This window comes from Coffea arabica, chromosome 9c, assembly GCF_036785885.1.
Source record: "Coffea arabica cultivar ET-39 chromosome 9c, Coffea Arabica ET-39 HiFi, whole genome shotgun sequence".
NCBI lineage: Eukaryota > Viridiplantae > Streptophyta > Magnoliopsida > Gentianales > Rubiaceae > Coffea > Coffea arabica.
Genome location: NC_092326.1, coordinates 1,640,736 through 1,661,576, shown reverse-complemented (window position 1 = coordinate 1,661,576; position 20,841 = coordinate 1,640,736). Strand labels below are relative to the sequence as shown.

Genomic DNA, 20,841 nt, shown 5'->3' with positions numbered 1-20,841 from the left:
TTGTGTGGCTGGATGGCGTACATCTTGTATAGTTTAGATTTGGTTTTGGTTTATGTACCTTTGGGCCTGTATAAATATTTGAAATTGAATCGAATGTATATCTACATTCTACGCTTAGAACTAGTTTCCGCTTCGCTTATGATATGTAAATTTGGAGAATTGGATGTATTATTTGAGTTGTACCTTGTAATTTACTTGAGGAATGTAGTAAGTGAGTGAGTCCCGGCGAGAGTTGGGCAGGCGGCCCGCCAAACCCTCTGGTACGCCTTAGGGGGAGGTGGGGTCGTCACAGCATGCTGCCCAAAATTTTAGGACTACGCGATTCCTTCAATTGAGTTGATCTTAGTACAAATGAAGGGTTTTGGGGTTGTTTGTAACCCTAGGACCAACTGTTAGTCATATTTTATTCTTTTGTACTAGTACTTAACCTGGAAAGACGTACGACATGAAGTCGAGCCTCACTTGTACATTCCGTTTACTCGATTTTGAATGTGAAACATTCAGTTGTTTTACTTTGATGATTTTAGTCTTTCTTGGCGATTAAAACCAGTTTGAAGTGAAAACTTTTGAAGTATTTGTACTTGAACCAGTGAGTGTACCACTCCCCTCATTTGCTGTTTAACCTGGTTTCTGCCTCTGCAATCTGCAATTTAAATAACTGCACTATCTGTTTATTCTGTTTGAGACGACGGTGTACTTTAACACACTCGTTCTCTTGTCTGTCCATATGCCTATTTACTGTGTATAATCTGTTAACTGTATCTGAATCTGTTCGGACGTCGTTTGGAGGCTGGTATCCAACGACCTTTCTGTGACCTCTGAGCTCAACACCTGTGGCTAGTTACTCAAGTCGGGCGGACAAGGGCCTGGTCGATTAGATAACGAACCACGGTAGTCTATTTTGGGATCTTTGGGTATTGAGACTCTTGATTCCGGTATACTCGAATATTACTATTACTGTTCCTGAATGGAGTTCGGGGCCGGTAGGGGTATGTTTGGTGGACGGAAATTGGTGTAAAATGTGGTCTACGGATATGTTGGGTCTATTTACGTTGACGGAGAGTCAACGGGTTCGGATCAAGTACTACAAATGGAAATCTGGCTCCTGAGAGCCACTTGTATCCTTTCCCTTTGAATCACTGTGTCCAAATGCTTTCCTTTATATCTGGTATATGTATCTGATTGATTAAACGTGAAAGGCCATGATTTTACCCCTATATGTTTGGTACCTCATTGAGCGTAAACTCACCCATTTCTGTTGCTTTTTATTTTCCTTACAGGGGACAAACTTGGAAATCACGATTTTGGAAGAAAAGAGTCAAGCTAGTATATATGTCATGTTGTTAAACTCTTTTGAAAACGAAACCCTAATTGTATTTTATGTAGTAAGAGTACCTCGGATCGCACTGTATGTTAATTTGTTCAAGAGTTCAATGTAAATATATGTATAAGTATTTAACCTTATCTATTAAATGTATTCCGTTGAGACTGATTTTATGGCTTGGTAGGCATGTTCTCACCTTAGTAGTTTCCGCGCGTACTATGTTGGGTTTGTGTGAATCGACTCCATAGTCCTGGTAAGAGTTGGACAGGCGGTCCATCGAATCCTTTGGTTCGCCTTAGGGTTAGGTGCGGCTATCACAGGTGGTATCAGAGCCACTTCGCATGGTCTCTGCGCGGAGTGAACTTGGGCCAAGTGGTGTTACGGTACTGATTTCATGAATATGTCTAAGTGCTCGTTTGAGCATAAGTTATGAACCGGGCATGTTATAAGTGTAAAAATCTTTATCATGGAACTTGAGGAAGATAGATATGTATGTCGGGTAGGAATCTAAAATATGGATGATTTACTCTTGGGACCAGCCGGCTCGAGTTGTGAATTATCTTAGATGGAATTCTTGCGCCCAGATACGAAAGAGATGAGAGCCTAGGTTAGAAAAGATTTAAGCGAACTAGAAATGCGATTCTATGGAACTTCGTGTGGTTTGTTCAGGGGTGGTTAAGCATGATCAATCTTGATTAAGATATAAATGGTTTTGTTCTCGTAGATTATGGACGGAGCCCTAGAGGGGGAAAAGCTTTTCGTTAGTTGTTTTTGTACTTGTGACCTAGCCTGTCTGTAGTACTTTTGGATGACCCCGCTATTTTCATGGATCTCTCATATTTGTATCTAATTGACTGCTACTGTGTGACTGGTTCGGTACAGTTGTGTATATATATGCTTTTGATCTGTATGTACCTCTTGTTATTTGCTTATGCCTATAATTATCTTTAACATTATCCTTGCACCTCGACCCTAGATTGATTTAGATCAATGGAGGGCACTCGTAGTGGACGAGGCCGTGGGCATGGAATTAGGCAACCCACGTCTGAAAGGGGCACTGGGGAAATCTCGTTCGGACCAAACCCTGAACCTAGGGTTGATCCCAACGTCCAAATAGCTACTGCCATTCAGCAAATGACTGATTTGCTAGCTCAAGTGGTGCACCAACAGGGTCACAACCCTAACCCCAACCCTGGGAACCCTGGTAATCACGTGGAGAGCGAGGACCGGGCCCTCAAGAGGTTCCAGAAGTTTGCCCCACCAAAGTTTATTGGGGGACCTGATCCAGATGTAGTCGAAAGGTGGCTAGAGAAAATGGTGGATATCTTTGCTGCCCTGCACTACACGGAGGAACGGCAGGTGACTTTTGCTGTTTTCTAGTTGGAAGAGGCGGCCCGTTCCTGGTGGAACGTAATACGACAAAAGTGGGACCGAGAGCAAACGCCCAAGATTTGGGTGAACTTTATGCGGGAGTTCAACACTAAATTCTTCCCTCCTCTAGTTCAGGAATAAAAGGATGATGAATTTATCCGACTTCGTCAAGGGATCCAGATAGTGGCCGAGTACGAGAGCCAATTCACTCGGCTGTCCAAATTCGTGCCCGAACTCATCGTGATCGAGCAACGAAGAATACGGCGATTCGTCCAGGGTCTAAACGTGGAGATCCAGAAAGATCTAGCCGTAGACCAAATTAACGCCTTCAGCGATGCCGTAGAGAAGGCGCAACGAGTAGAGAATGCTAGGCTGCAGGTAAAAAACTTCCAAGCCAAGAAAAGGGGCTTTCCTGGGAGTAGCTCTGAGCAAGAAGGTACAAGTACGCCTCCTAAGATTGGAAAGGGAAACGGGGGAGTACGACAACCAGGGGTGTCACGTGATGTCTCTCAGGGGGGACCGGTCTCTGCTACTCGTGGTCCCTGTGGATATTGCGGAGGACTAAATCATACGGAGGCAAATTATTGGAAGAAAGAGAGAAAATGTCTGCACTGTGGAAGTACCGATCATCGGATTGTTGACTGCCCAGTTCGATTGCGAAAAGGAAAAGGGACTCCGCAACCAACTAAGACTAACCCTGGACAGTCGGAAAAGGAAGGGACTGGATTAAAGGTACCGGCTCGGGTATATTCTTTAGAGCACCATCAAGTTCCTGACTCGTCAGAGGACGTAGAAGGTACGATCCATTGGGTACCTTAGATTTTGAAAGATTCCGTTGATAAGAAAATTTCGAGGACAAAATTTCTTTAAGGGGGAGAGAGTGTGAGAACCGGTAATTTTCTTAATTGCTAGGTTTTACTTTCTTTTAATTGCACGCTTTTTCACATTTTATTTATTCAAAAAATTGTGAAAATAATTTTTATGAGTAAAGATGGTTTTGAAATCATTTTTTCCGAGTATAAGTTAGTTTATAAGATTTTAAGAGTGTATATCGGATGTGGGACCCACTAGTGCGGTAAGTTCGATAAAATTCGGCCAATTAGATTAAGTTTTGTATACAGGAATTAATTTACTAGGTGTTAGTAAGATAAGGGAAAGAATTGGAGGATAGGAACATGATTTGGCAAAGATTAGTGAGAGAATGGCAAAGATGGTGCCAAGTGGCAAGACACCAACCATGTAACTTATTTGACCAAAGAATTTGATGAATTAAAACCATTTTTTTTTTTTTGCTCCATTTCCTTCATAAGCTGGCCGGCCATCTTGGAGCAGGAAAGGAGAAGAAGAAACTCCATTTTCTTGCTTTTTACTCCTAGTTTAATCTTAGGGAAAAAAAAATCAAAAGTGAAGGAGTGAGTTAGTGAGTGAAATCCATCCAACTCTAGTGTGTGATCTTCAAGCCTTGAAGCTTTTGGTTGGTGGTTGTTTTGGGTGGCTTAATCAACTTGTAAGAGAGGTATGTGATCTTTAATCCTTGCTTTTATGGTGTTATATTAAGTATTTAAAGGTTTGAGGGTAAACTAGAAGTTGTACGGACGCTTCCTATGGCTAAATCTCTTGAATTAGTGAAGTGGTAGTTGGGTTGGTTAAGTGGCCTACCATGTGTTTGATTAATTGTTAAAGCTTTGATTCATGGTTTTAGTTAGAGTTAACACTTGGTATGTTGGTTAAGAGGAAAACAATGAAAGGATGAAGCAAGAAAAGTAGTGGTATGCACTAATAGCCCAAATTTCAGATTTCTGGAAATTCAAACTTCAGTTCTGCCCGGTTCCAGTTCTTGATGTTAGAGGCCGAATTAGGCTTAGCACAAAACATGAAAGTTTTAGAGAATGATGTTTTCTAGTTGCCTGAAAAATTTTAGCCCAATCAGAGTAACGTAGCCTGTGAAAAAACTGAAATACCCTTGCTTCCCTGTTTCTGTCCGAAACTGATAATCAGCTTCTGTAATTGGTTAGTTTGACCGGGAATACTACTGATTTGGTTGTCGATGTCTTCTTAAGAATTATAGACTTGTATCTTAGCTTTCAAATGGCTTTGGAATTACCTGAATCGAAGTTGTGTGTGCTGAGATATGCTTGAATGAATCAGGACTGCTAGTGGAATTTCACAGTGAGCTTTGAACTGGAAAATCTGGAGTTGTTTTGGTACCTTTGACCTAGTTAGGATGAGAACTAGACTAAGTGGTCTTCATCAAAGTTATATCCCTCTGTCTTAGTTTCGAAACGGTATAACTTGTGCTTCAATCCAATAAGCGTAGTTTCGGTTAGGTCCGATACGCTAAGTAGCGGTGAATCTGCCTTTTTGGTTTCCTAGCTTAAAGCTCATTTCCGGTCATTTTCCTAGCTAAATCTTGTACTTGAATGACTTTGAGCCTATTGAACGGCTGTTGTGATGAATTTATATTGCGTAGGACTTTGGGATTGATTGAGGGAAATAATGAAGTTATAAGTGGTTGGGAAAATAGGTAAATACAAAGGGCATGCTATGAATTTTCCCTCAGTCACACGCGGCTTTTATCTTTTGACTAACATAACTATGAAGAATTTTTCAAGTGTTGGGAATTCAAGGATCATAAAAAAGTGTTTCCTCCAAAAAAAAAAGGGGAACATAAACTAGTGCAAGAAATTAGACAATTTCCTCACGTTTTAAAATGCTACTTGCCGTCAGAATATGTGGATAAATTTTATTTACAACTAATTTAACTTTAATAAACAAATCGAAGTTGTTGAATAATTGAAACAATTTGTAATATAGGTAGAAGCTTTCTTGCTTATTTTTCTTCAAGTCAAGCCACGACCAGATGGAAGCTTCTTACAATTACGACTACGCGACTAGATCAATTAGTGGTCCAAGTCTTCAACTGTGTCTCTCTTGACCAAGTCATGCAAGATTGATTCATCAGCATTCAATTCAACTCAACAACGTGAAGACTAAGGAAACTAATGTACTTGACATTATATAAAAGAACAAGCACGTTTTTTTAATAAAATAAACAAAAAAGAGCACGTTTCTAAATGAGAAACTACCTAAGCTGTATCCCTAAAGTCAACTAGGAAATTAATAAATCGTCATTAGTGATGAAAGTGAAGGCAAATAGCTAAGAAAAATAATGTTTTTTTTTTCTTCCGAATCCCAAAGAGCTTACGTCAATTTTTACAAATCTAAACCCGAGGAAACCCCAAAAGCTTATGAAAAATAATGTTCTAAATAACCAAAAAATGTCCTATACAGAATCATTTCGAGATACTATAATCTCATGCTGTTAACCCTAAAATATAATGAAACCACCAAAATTAGTGAGCAGGTTATATAATCTTTTGCCTCTATTTTATTAAGTTCTACCAATTGGCATAAATAATGGGTGGTGTATGAATTGAAGAAGGGCATGCACGTCGTTCACTTTCTATACGGGTGACATTTGAATAATCACAAGCTTGTTTGCTGCTGCCAAATGGGAATTGGCTGGTGACAACAATAGAATTGAATAGTAACAGTAGCAGTAAAGATGATGAAATACCAAGAAGATGATGATCCATTGGAATTTTTTGGTAACTGTTTATCTGATAAAGAGAGCTCAGATGGGTGGTTTTATTTACGTAAGTTATGAAACCATCACTTTATAGAGTTTCTTTCTGTGCTTGCAGAAACTCTATTAAGGTGATAAAACGAGGACGAAGACGGTGGCTGCTTGAAGTTTTCATGGAAAAAAAACTTGTGGACGTGCTGGATGGGGTGGTATTGTGGCAACTAGCAATGTCCACTTGTCAACCAAAACCTTGACAGCGTGAAAATTCCTTGGGTTCTTGTGGGAAAGACCTTGGAGACACATACTCAGATACGGGGTTGTGAGTAATAACCGTTTAAAATAATGTAATATTTTTTAAACAAAGTGTAATTTTATATGAATTATTTGTAAAATTTAATAGCAGAAACACAATTATTACATATAGAATTCACATAAACAGTAACAGAATATCACACATCTATTATAAGAATGTACAAGAAGTTAATATAGTATTACAAACCATTTAAAAATGTTACACTATTCAGGATATCAACAGTCCCTGCCCTGCGTTCGTACATGCTCCATAAATGGACATTTTAATTCATTAAATTTGGGTTTCAAATTGATTTGGTTGCCTATGTTACACAATAATCAGTTCTGACCCTATCTTTTGCAATTGATATCAATTCGTGATCAAGGCACGCTTTATATGTATCATGTGTTTAAATAATATAACTCATATTTAGCTATAAAAGTTATTTTACTAAAAATTGGTTTTACATTTTGAAAATTTTAAAAATAATGTAAAAGATGACACAAAATTTTAGCACCACAGATTCAAATCACACTTTATATAGTTAGATATTTGAAAGATATTTCCTTATTGATATGTTATAATTCTTGGACAAACATACTTACTTTTGTTAAGGTTAATAAAAGACTAAAGGAATTTTGGAAAATTTCCTTAATATTATGTTCATTACGTTTAATTGTTTGTTCTAATTTTTGGTTAATTAACCAACGTCAAACTTGATCATATGCTACTTTAGTAAGCTTAATTAAAAAAATCGAAATTTGCATTTCACAATTATTGGCACTCTTTCCTATTTTTGATGTGTCACATTTGGACTATTCTGCTTTTAGAAACTAAACTAAACTAATAAAACAATGTTTTAGCTTCAATCCAAACAAAAAGCATTAATGATATTTTGATCAATTAAATAACTTAAAATCTGAGAAAAACAAATGGGGAGCTGAAATCAGAGGTTTAGGTTGAAAAATGTACATCTCCTCACACACACACACACACACACACACACACACACACACACACACACACATATATATATATATATATATATGTATGTATGTGTATATGGATTGTGTTGCACATGATTCATCAAAGGAATAAGCTATAACAAAAATACTGACCTTGTCATAAAACAAATCAGAAAATTTACTTTATATATATATATATATATATATATATATATATATAAACACACAACTTTTCTGATTTGTTTTATGAGAAGGCTAGTGTTTTTGTCATAGCTAACTCCTTTCACGAATCATGCGCAACACAATCCACCACGGCTGACGATTTGATTTGTTTATCGAGTTTTCTCTCAACTGAAAAAGAGCTTGAATAATAAGCTTGTTTAGTACAACTAAATGGAATTTCTTTGTTATTGATCATCTGAAAAAGTAATCTCAGAGAAAGCACCAGCTACGGTTCTAAATGTTTCTACAAAATTGTTGATAAAATGTCGACGACTTAAAGTCTTCATGGAACGTCTCTGGAGTGATGTATTCCTTTATCAATTTGTATCAAAATTGGATTAGTCCATCTCCAAAAATTGATGGCTTCCAAAATAGGATCCACATACTTTGCTACGCAGATGAGCTTGCGATTGTTCATTATTAAAGTAGACAACATCAGCCTAAAGAGAGCACATCAGTGCCCAGCCAGTCACAAAATATCAGTGCCAATTGTACTACAAAATGTAACTACTAACACAAATATTTAACCATTAAGACAATGAAAATACAAATAATAATAACGTACCTAATAATACAGCAAGTTTTATCACTTATTAAAAATTGTGTCTCAAAATCAATCTCATCTAGCGAACGTTCGTACTAAAATTATTTAAACCATCAATCGCAATTGTTCTATTAATAGTAAAGAATCTTCATCCAATTTGAGACTTTTCCCAAACTACGTATCTACAATTAAGATGTCGTTTGGAATTTTGCACTTCAACTATAAATGGATTGGTTTTACGATAGAATTTTTTTTTTTTATAAAGGAAATTTTATTAATGAAAGACTGAAAACATAGCCTGGGATAAAGCAAAAGCCTTAGCCCCTAAAAGCAAAACGGAAGTTACAAAAATTTTGCAGATCCAAAGCCAAAAGTTACGATAGAATTTTAAATTTAACATTATTACCCATAGGTTGGCTTTATTCTAGGAGTTGTTTTTGCTTCTAAAATGACTCGTATACATCAGAGGCATGAACAGATAGTACCTTATTGGTTGAGGCCTCGATAATAATTGAAAGTATTAGAACCGCAAGCCAACTAGTCTAACCCCTTTGAATAAAGATGGAAGTACTGGTAAAATTAGTAATTCCATTACCAGAAGTCGCAAAGTGCAAAAAATTAAGATAACGTTAAGGGAAAAGTGCAAATTACACTAAAAGTTAGAGGCTTTGATTATTTAACCTTTTGTTTTGTTAGGTGGTTGTACATCATCGAACCTGTAGGTGATGGTACATCCACATTTTTCGATATTTATTTTCATTAATTCCTAGTCATTACTTTAAGTTAATCTTATGCGTGTCGATTTAGATAAAATTATGGTCAAGTCTTGTGGTTGATAGTGAAAAAGTTGTTGGAGGTTTTAAATATAAAATCAGTTCATTTATTGTCTTGGAAAAAAATCAAAATACTTCTAGGCACATATAACAGTTTGGCGTTAAGGAACAAATCTTTATGGTCTTTGAAGGTTTCAAATGAGCCCTCCTAGGTTTGGAGGAACACTTTGCAGATTAGAGATTGGGCTCAACCTCTTATTAGACACATTGTTGAGAATGGGACTAACACCAATTTCTGGTTTGATGCATGGCATCCCCTTGGGCCATTGTATAGACACTTAACAGGCAGGAAAGAAACAGTTTTGGATGCAAACCAAATGCTTCTGTACCACAAATTGTAGGCAGGAAAGAAACAGCTGCAGTGAGGAGGCCAAAGGAAGCTACACCTGCGTGTTTTGAACCTTTGGTGGGGTTTGAGGATCAGATTGTGTTGGAGGGATGTTTATCTGGTATATTCCATACAAAAGCTGCCATAAAGCTTCTTAGTGGCTCAAGAGAGAAGGTGACTTGGGCAATGCTAGTTTGGGGAAAAGGATTTGTGCCAAGATCTGCATTTATTTTATGGTTGCTATGTAAGAAAAGGATGCCAACATTGGAAGGGGAGTGGACTGGAAATGCTTGATAAATTAGTTGTTTTGAATACTGTAACTATAGTAGTATGACGAGGGATACTTGCCCGTGTGTACAAGTTTGAACGCAGTAATCAAATAAAATCCTTATTATTTGCTAAAAAAAAAAACAGTTTGGCCGTTAGATTGGAAAGGGCTCTCATTTCTCGGGAAAATGATTGAGAGGAAACCAACTAGTATATTATTGTGTGCAAAGAAATGAAGCCATTGGACTGGAAAATTGAACTAATATGTCTTTGGATAATTAACAGAGGAAAAAGAAACTAAAAGAGAAAACACGAATAGGCAAACAAGATCTTGCTTACAGAGACACCAACAAATTGATGATTGTTTTTTATCCAACAAAGATCAGATAACCACCAAACAACAATTGTTTAAGGAGCATATACATAACCACATCTTTCATTTCAACCTGCAACATAATAGAGATTGTTGAAATATACTTATATTTGGTATTTGAATCTAATTACAGGAAGTGGAGCAGAAAAATACTAAAAAGGGTGATTTTCTTGAGAAAATACCGTGCACGTGGGAAGCCTTGAGAATCCTTACAAATCCGGCTCCAAGATGTGCTAAACCAATGTCTTTCCTTTCGTGACTAGTAGTTTACTAGCATTAGGAAACAAGAAAGAAGGAAACTTTAGTAGTTGCCTTATCTCTTTGTTTTCCTTATTCGGTGGAAAAACCAACGAGATGAGGGACTAGTCATTGTTTAGATTAGGGAGATTCTTCTATTATTCATGTGAAGCCCCGAAAGACGAAGAAAGAAAAATTTCTGGTTGAAAATGTTTTTGGAGAATCCGGCCGGAAATCTGGCCAGTTCTTGGCTAGATACTTGGCCGGATTGGCCTGGAGTTTTGAAAAATTTTTTATTTCCCACTGCCTTGAATTCGGCCGACTTTCCGGTTGGATATCCGACCAGATTCTGTCGCGGACAGTTTTCTTAATAATTAAGTTTCATCTTTTGACTTCATTTGGGGTTTTAAAACCCACTTTTCTTTCTCCTCCAAGCTGACCGAACCTCTTGGGAGCAAAACTAATAGAGAAAACCTCATTTCTTTTCCTTTGATTCCTTCACTAAATCTTGAGTGGTTTCTTCCAATTTCTGATATCTATTCCGATTAACTTCACATCGAAGGTGATAGCAAGGTAAGGGTGGAAAGTTTTGAGAGGACAAGGGTTTGCTTTGCCTGTTTCAAGGTGATTGGAAGGTATAATCCTTAGAAGCTTCTTTTGTTCTTTAATCTTGTGATTAACTTATTGATCTTGATGATTTATGGAGATTATTGTGAATTGGAAGTTGGGATGATGATATTCACTAATTTTTAGACTTTATCTAAGTATTTCATCTTTGATTTTGGCATGTATGTGATCAGTAGAAGTTATTCTAGTGTTAAGGTGGAATTTCTAGCCTTAATTGATATTAGTGATGGTTATATGCTACTTTGTGGAGGATTTCATGATTTGAAGTAGAGTTTGATATATTTCAGAATTTTTGGTGAATTTTCTGTTTTTATTTGATGCTTAAACATATGCCATGGATTGATGGCTTAGTGGTGTGTGAAATGAAACTTGTATAAGCTAGATGTGATTTCCTAAGGAAAATTTCTGCTTGTGGGGTTAATTTCAGTTTAGAGTTTCAAATCTACGCTGTTTTTGCACTGTATGTTCGACCATGTTAAAGGCTGAATCAACCTTTGCCCAAAACATGAAAGTTGTAGAGATTTGAGTTAGCTACCTACCTGCAAAATTTCAGATCGATTGGACTGTAACCTATGAAATGACCGAAATACTCGTGACTGCCCTTAAGCCCTGTTTCACGGACAGTTTCCTTTTTTTTTTTCTCTAAGATTTTGCTTTTTGACCGTGAGAATGTATAATTTGGCTTTGGAGGTTTTCATAAGAAATGTTGGTATATGTCTTAGTTTTGTAACGCCATAAGATTTGTTTCAATCGGAGAAGTGTAACTTCAATTGTGATTAAAATGCCCAAAGGTAATAGGAACTTGATGCTTTTAGAATTCCCTTTGCTTGACATGATATTTGTAATCTAGAGCTTGGACTTGATCAAGGCAATGATCTATGATGGATGGTTCATGAGTTGTGGTTGGTGAGTAGTTTCATAACTATTTGCAAAGTTACTTTTCAAACTAATTCTTGCATTGGTTACTCGATTGCATATCATTTGTATTTGTGTGTGTGCCATGACATAATTTGGCTCCAATGAGTGCTTGAAAAATCGTGTGCTTAGAACCAACGTCTCCACCACTGGTTATTTGGAGCACCAAAGGCTCCCTATTGCTATTTGATTGTTAATTGATTTGTTTGAGCGTTGGAGTTCTAAGTACGAGGATTTTACTGGCTCACAAGAGCAATAAACTTTCATTTGATCACTGAATCATGCCAACATCTATATGCATTACTGTGAAATGTACTTGATTCTTGATTTCACTGGTCACTCGCTGAGCTTCTAGCTCACCCCAAAATATATTTTCTCCCCACAGGGCTCGAGGCAAAGGAAGCGCGTGTAATGAGTTATTAGTATGACTGGATGGTTTATCTCCTATATGGTTGGAATTTGGAATTCATCTTGTGTAATAGTTAGGATTGTATGAAGGTTTGGAATTGAACGAATGTATGTGTACGTTCCACGCTTAGGAACTAGTATTCGCTTCGCTTATGATATGTAATTCATGGAGAATTTGATATATATTTGAGATTTACATTGTATTATATTTGAAAACTGTAGTGAGTGAGTGAGTCCCGGCGAGAGTTGGGCAGGCGGTCCGCCGAACCCTTTGGTTCGCCTTAGGAGGAGGTGGAGCTGTCACAATTCGTTTTCATCCCGAGGCCGCAAGACAGGAGATAATTCCTTCTTCATGCCTTTACTCTTCTTGCATGAAACATATTAGATTGTTTTAAGAACAAAGTTTGATATTCATGAATTCTACTAATTCGCGTGGAAATTTCTTTATGAGGCGTGGCTAAGTTCCTCATTTAGTCGAAGGTCAACTTGAAGACTCAGTTCCAAACGTCTGTGAGATCGAATTATTTTACTTATTTATTTTATTCATTGGTATTTGTACGTTTTCTAGTTTAACTTCTTATAATTGTTTTGTTATTTGAATGTCAAGAGCCCGATATTCAAATTAACCTAATAATCTACTGTCAGATTAATTGATTGAATCCGTAATTGTTCAATTCATTAATACCAGTGGCGACTAACGTGATTGGTTCCATGTTAGGAAAACGCATGATCTAATTTAAACAAACCCTCTAGCATGTTTGTTAGTTAGGGTTGGGCTTTTTTAATTCTTAATGCAATCTAGAAATTAAATCCTACAATCGTACCTAGGGTTATTTTTTGGTTAGAGAAATAGTTAACGGTCGTACCTTGACTATCGAAAAAGTAAGGAAAGACTGGTTGTTTATCGCGTGTATGATAATTATAATCAATCTATTAATGAGTAATTGAATTATCTTTGCATCGATAATTAGTTGAATAAACCGTGTCTAAAAAGTTGCACCTTTGGCCAGAGTCGTATTGGTTATTGATTAATTCTTGTTTATTTCTATTAGTTGTTTCATTAGTTAGTTAGTTAGTTAGTTTACATTCTCCAAAAATCCCCCATACTTATCCCCAGTCCCTGTGGATTCGACCCTACTCACCGCTATATATAAAATTTGTATTTTTCTTAAGAATGTAATTATTATTACACAGGCTCGACACCTGTCATCTTTTCTCCTTAGAGTTGTCTAGTGAGAGTTTTCTTCTCTCCTAAATTTTTTAGTGGAATTTTATTCTCTCCTAAGCATTCCTAGTAAGAGTTTTTGATAATTTTTTCAATTTTCTTTTATTACATTTGAGTTTTTCGGATTTTGATTATTAGATCTGAAATTTCTAAGATCTATTTAGTAGATCTCACTATAATATATGGACTCGAAGCCGTTAATCAGCAGATTTGACGATTACAACCATGCATAGATATCCATGGAGCTACAATTATTTTATCTTATTTTTTAAATTTGAAGCTTTATAATGTAATTTTTATTGTTCTTCATATCTGTAGTATCCTTTCTTTAGATCTGTTATTTTATATTTGTATATATTTGATGATATAATTTCTACCATTAGTGTAAATTTTAATGAAAATATGATATTTTATTAAAAAAATCATCTTTGATCAAAACACAAACGGAAATTCTTGGCAGGTCATTATTTTTCTCAATCTCACAAAAAGTGAAAAAGAAAGCTTCTTAAGCCTTAGTGGACTTACTAGCATATGTACAATAGGTTAATGTTTTGAATTATTCATATTGTTGTTCTAAATATATTTTTCTCTTTTTATTTGGTTTGGAAGCTAGTGGATGGAGGGCGGCGGGGTAATTAATTTCTCATTGGCATTTCAGCTTATTTTTTTGCTTGACCTTTCGTCGTCATGTATTCAGCCATTTCTGGATCTTTATACTTCCCTAAACAGAAATCTGAAATGTTAACTTTAAAAATTATCACATAAACATATTCTTTTATTCTATCTTACTCAGTAGATAATTTTACAGAAAAATCAACTTTACCTACTAAAAAATCTCATCTATCTGATGCATTAGCGTTCAAATTTAGATAGATGTGAAAACGTTAAATTAAATGGTATCATTGAATTGCTTCAATCAAAACCATCTGGCAAAGTGCATCAGTGGCCATTAAATTTTCATGAATGTCTCTTTTCGGCCATCCAATTTTTTTTTTTTCATTCAAGAAATTTCAGTAACTAGTAGTACAGTTTGGCTAAAATTTTAGCATAGTACGTATGTTAGTTCATGTCAAAAACAGTTTTTATCCTAAAAGTGCATGGTTAAAGAATTACAAGACTAAAGATAGAACACTTGATTTAAATTCCCTGTTTTGTGTGTGTTGTGCATGGTTGGTCAAATATACCTTACAGGAAGAGGCAGCTTAGGGAATAAATGAGGTTTTCTTAAATCTTCTGGTTGAGTGATCATGTATAACACGTCAGCCCAGTCAAGCTTTTGCTCCTCTAATTTGACAAAGGCCTGCCCATATCCTTCTACATCTCCTGGTTCTTGACCATATTTGTTCTTTTCAGCCATCGGCAAATTGGAAAAATCTTGAACTTCTGATTTCAATTTCTCCACCAATGAAGAGCTAACTCCATGATTAATCAACTGCTGACAGTTACTCATAAGTAATAGCGTCTGGATGGAACAGCATATAAGCATATGTATACTTTTAACTGATTTGCACTCGTAAAATTCAGGTAAAAGATGATCAAGTCATCAACGGATTCATTTTTCATAGGACTTTGATTACATTTGAAGATGGTTTCTTTTTCTTTCGATACAAAAAAAAAGTAGGATGGTCTCAAACCTTGAAAAAGGTAACCATAGAGTTTTGGTCTAGTGGCCACCAAGGGGAATTTAAAGTTCCTTTCTAGGATGTTAGTTAGGATTCAAACCTTACACAAAATCGACGGTTCAAACATCGAAATAACAACACTTGACAATTTAGTTTTGTAAAAAAGTTGTATAATCAAACTATTTCAAATATACAATAGCTTGTCACACAAATATATGTTTGTCATACATTCAATCCTTGTATATATAACTAGAAAAAACCCCACTCCTTGCAAGCAGAATGCAGCTTCTGAAGCTCCAAATCACTTACCTCCATAGCAGAACCGTTAGAGATGGTTGGATATTGGTCTTTGTCGGGGCGTATGTAACGAGTTGGAACAGAAAAGGGATTTTTCTTGGCCAACTCTTGGACAAAAGGAACATTCAGAGATCCCCCAAGCTTTCTTGTCTTGGGATCCACGATTGTGGTTCTTTTCAACTTCAAAGCTCTAATTCTTGTATCTATCCACTGAATCCCTAGTTCAGAATATATATATTTTTTCGCACCAGATGTTTCATTAATCCAACATTGTTCATGTGAGAACTCGAAAATTTTCTTATTCTTATCTTATTTTTCTGACTTATTTAAATAATTATTCATCCGTTTTCTTCGAATAATTTATTTCAACCATTTTAAATCTATTTACATGGAACAATGTCTCAATTATACTTTTAAAACGTCCTGTTAGTAAATTTAATTTTTCTGCGGCTCGTTTAGCAAGAAATAGCGAATACACATTTTTCAATAGAATATTCGATCCGAGAGTACAATTATCTTGAAAAATTAAGAATGATCAATAGTAGACTAAGAAAAGTTAATTAAGGGATTAGAAGTGGGTGAGTTCAAAAATTTCGCCTTATCGCATGCGAGTAGAAAGTTCGCGTATTGCGCGAAGGAATGATAAAGTGGAGATTTGAGAAAGTTATACTAGACTCATAAGAGTGAGTAAATACAGTGTTAAAGGAATTATAGTTGAGGATTAGTATACAAGTGAAACAAATAAGAGAGAAAAGTTGTAGTACGGGACACTATTTGAACCCTATTCAAAGTTGACTTTTGCAAAGCTTTTGGCCACAATTTCTTCAAGCTTCCAAGACAAGATTCACACAACTCAAACCACTCACTCTCTCCTCTCTTCGGTCGGCTGAAACAGCAAAGGAAAAGGAAGGAAGAAAGCTTCTTCATCTTGCTCCAAATCTTGTTCCATTTCCCTCACAAATCTTCACCCAAATTACATACTACTTGGAGATTAGTTCTAGCTTGGAGAAAGACATCATCTTGTAGAATTTCTTTGAGGTTTTGTGGTGAAAAGAATTCTGGTATCATCTAGGGTTCAAGAGGTAACCCTTTACCTTCTTCAATCTTTCTAATTTCTTCAAGAATGAAGCTTAGTTTGCATGGGTTTACAACCCTAAGCAAGACATAAGTTAGAGGACTTGAGGAATTTCAATTCTTGTTTTAATCTCTAGGCTAGCAATCTTGAGGTGGATTATAGGTAGCTGACTTAAGGATTAAAATGCTTGATTGTTGTGTTTATGTGTTATATAAGAGATTTATAGTTAGAATATGGAGAGAAAGTTGGAAAAGGTTTGAGATGTGAGCTGGCCGAAACTGTCCTGTGGTTATCTTGTTTGCATTTCGAATTTTTTTTGCTTATTTGACTATGAAATTGATGGATATAAGTTGTATATTGGGTGTACAAAGTGCCTTGCGAAAATTATTTCATTTGGTTGCACAAAACTAGAGTTTTCGAAAATGGAAGAAATCTGGAATTTGTGATCAGGAGGTCCGGACAGTAGCTCTTTGTTTGAACATAACTTGTTGTAAAAAAATTGAAATGGAGTGCCATTTATGGCATTTGAAACTAGACATTTATAGCTTTCTAACGGTATAAAAATCACCTGCTAGTTCGAACTGAATGAACTGTAGTGATTTAACAAATTTGACTGTCCTGTTGTGACTCTTTGTCCGAAAGGAATGGAGAAACTGCATATTGTGGCTTAATTTTCTCTTACTTGTGAACTGATTTTGGAAATGACTCTTTCTGATGAAATGTAGCATTTTGAACCTAGTTTCCAACGCCACCAATCATTCCCAATTTGAGTTTGTATTGAGTGAGATGTGGTCTGATTTCGAAAGTGCAACAAAGCTGGAAACTAGAAACTTTTTCCTTTCTTGTTGGCCGAATGGTCAAATCTGTTTTGGGATGTTTTGCCATGAAAATTTCTATGTCAATTGCTTATCAAATGTTTCTAGAACCTTGGTTTCAAAGAATTGGGATTGATTTCATTGGACAAAAACCTTTGGAAAGAAAGAAAGAGTGGGTTGGCAGATTTGCTTTGAAAATTTCACGAACTTTAGTCATTTTGTTAACTGTCTTCCCGTGTGAGTTTTTGCCTATAACTTGATAGGAAAGTCCAAATATGGAAGTTTAAGTGTACCAAATTTGGTATAAATTCAATATAATTTCGATATCCAAATGATGCCTCAAACATTGCTCTTCAAATCTGGAAATTCACTGTTTTTTTTGTTTTTGTTTTTTTAGAGTGTAAACATTTTTTTGTTATTTATCGGAAGAATAAAATTACAAACGCCAATGCTCGAATAAAAAACTACCCCTCCCTCACAACAACCTGGCGGAGGGAAGGCATACCTAGCCTATCTAGAAATAAAGCCCCTCGCGCTAACCGGGGCAACTCCGATGCCGGCAAGTATATATCGTCACAGGCCCGTTGACATCCAGTATTCGCCAACGTATCGGCGACCTGGTTCGCCTGACGGTAACAGTGAAGAATCCACGGAAAGGAAGACGCTACCCCTATCAACTGCTGCACCTCCGTGTGGATGCCCCATGGGCAATGAGCTAAACGATTCAAAATACGGACTAATGTCAACGAGTCCATTTCAACGTCAAAGATGGCGATGCCCCGCTGGAGGCACCAATTGACCCCAACCAACAGGGCACGGGCCTCAGCCTGCACACTTGAAGCCAAACCGAAACAACAAGAAAACGCCAGCACCATCCTTCCCTCCCAATCACGCAACACCCCCCTCCTCCACTCCAACTAGGATTACCCTTAGAACAACCGTCCGTGTTAAGTTTTAGGCTTCCATGGAGAGACCGCACCCATTTTACCAGCCTATGTGAGATCCCCGCTTTCCACTTCAATATGGCCAAATAAAAATAGACCCACGACCATGATGGTACCCGGCAGCCCGGAAACTGGATCCTGAACAACTGTATCACCTCGGAGAAGATCAAATGGCATACTTGAGCCCCCACAATCCTCTTGCTCTCGTACTTCACCCCGTTGCGAGCCTTCCAAAGATGCCAGCAGATTAACAAAGGGACAACTTGGTGGACAAACTTCAACAACTTATTCTGATGCCCCCTCCCACCAGGCTGTCAAACATACGTGAAACGAAGACCCTGACCAACCTACCCCAATCGGAGCCCCAAAGAACTGCCACACAAACCGTGCCATAGCCCCATCACAAAACACATGCTCCGTAGTCTCAATCTCAGGAGATGTACAACACGAACATCGAGACGGTCCCTGCACCCCCAACTTCCATACGGAACAGTCCAAGGGGAGGCGATCTCGCAGCAGGCGCAAGAGAAAAAATGAAACTCTCAGCGGTACCCCTAGGTGCCAAATGCGCTTGAAAAGAGGCGAAGGCCTAGCATGATGCCGGACCAAGGAGAAAGCCGTCTTGAGACTAAAACGGCCTGATGGCTCCGGCCGCCAAACCATTAGGTCAGGCAGCGACCTTCCAGGTGGGTGCATTTGGCCAATCTCCGCAACTATATCCGGCAGTACCCATTGTGAAATCCTGCAAACGTCCCAAGAACTGCCCTGCAGAAAGTCCGCCACCTTATGGTCCGACACACTATCCAATCGATCCGCCAAATGCCCAGAACCTAACCAATTGTCAAACCAAAAATTCGCATTCCCGGACCGAATGATCCATCCAATGTTCCTTTCCACCAAGGCTCGAACTTTCCCCATCCTTCTCCACCCCTCTGATCCCTTCTCCGAAAACACCAGGTTAGGATGCGCTACCCGGCAAAACTTTGCATGCATAAATGAGGCCCACAAGGACGACTTGGATCGAAAATTCCACCATAATTTGATGGAGAAAGCCCGGTGAATATCTTCCAGTAGGTGGAGCCCAACCCCTCCTTCTTCACGCTCAACACATAAATCTTTCCACCGAATCCAATGGTGTTTGGGGCCGTTGTCATCCGACCCCCATAGGAAATTAGCGAATATACCCTCCAGCTCCTTGAAAATAGCTTTGGGAGGTGAAGCCGCCATCAACAGGTATGTTGGCATAGCAGAGAGGACATGTTTCAACAACACAATCCTCTCTCCCTGTGAATATCTGGAAATTCACTGTTAAAGTAGTGAAAATTAACCGACTTTAGGCTATTATATCTTGACGCTCAAAACTCTGAATTTAGTTTCGTTTGTTGTGTTTGAAAACCTGTTTGAAACTCTTATTGTGTTACAAATTTCAAAGACTGATTCATTTTCTATAAATTTTGCTGAATTTCCATAAATGGCTGAAAAATTAAGACTGGTTCAAACCTGTCCTCTTGGAACTGAAATTTTGAGTTGAAAAATGAGTACTTTCCGTTTAGAATCTTGAAAAAATGTCTTCTAGGAACTTTTAGCATTTTGGATCTAGTTTCCAACGGAATAAAGTTTTTCCATATTTGGATGTACCGAACTCAAGATCTGATTTTACCAAGTTTATCGCGCAGAGCTAAAAATTCATGATTTCTTGGAAAATGAGTTTTTGAGAACTTTTCGTTGTCTTTCGATATTGATCATCCATTTTAAACTCATCTTCATGGAGGATGCAAGTTTCTCTTATGAATTTAAATCCTCACTTTTGAATCTCGATTTTCGAGAAATTAAAGTTCTTTTAAGACATTGTCTTAGTATTGCGCAAGTGTACATTCTTTTTTGTTTGGCAAGGAATTTGTAAGTATTTGTGAGTGATAGATAATTGTTATTTCTTCAGGTGCTCAAGAGGATTTTGAAGAGAATCTCGGAACTGACCACTAAAGGCTTATTTGCTCACTTACTCACTTTTTGATTTGGTGAGTATCAAGTGTATGAAGTGTTGCTACGTGGTTAAATGTTCTCATTAATTGAGTATTCTAAAAGTGCCAAGTCGAGTATGTACTTTACTACACTCGTTCTCTTTTAAATGAATTATATTTGAATTGTACGAAGTGAATTTGCGAAGTGCATAAAGTGAAGTGTTGCAATAGTGAATCATGCTATGTTTGAATGAATGTCGATTGGAGTGAATCTTATCAGCTTATATTGATAATAGTGGGGGACACCTAAACTCATCGGCCGACCTTGCGACTCGAACCAGCATGGGCTTGGTCGTGAAACTTGATGAGCCATGAGAAAAAATTGTATAAACTTGATCTATTTGAGAGATCTCACTTGGTATATTCGAGTAGTATCGCCTTATATAAAAGAAGTACGGGCTCGGAGTAGGGGGCGTGACAGCCCCACCTCACCCTAAGGCGAACCAAAGAGTTCGGCGGACCGCCTGCCCAACTCTCGCTAGGACTACTAAAACGGTTATACACAATTCAAAACGTGCCGAAATACAGTAGCGCGCTTAAACAAAGCAAA

The 20,841-nt window shown here is 37.3% G+C and overlaps 1 long non-coding RNA gene across 1 annotated transcript; it reads left to right on the top strand.

Moving 5' to 3' along the window:
• Nucleotides 1–4,011: 4,011 nt before the first annotated feature.
• LOC140014041 (uncharacterized) lies at nt 4,012–6,807 on the top strand. The gene is made up of 2 exons (XR_011820913.1): nt 4,012–4,211; nt 6,400–6,807. It is a non-coding gene; the product is annotated as an uncharacterized lncRNA (long non-coding RNA).
• The last annotated feature ends 14,034 nt before the right edge of the window (nt 6,808–20,841 follow it).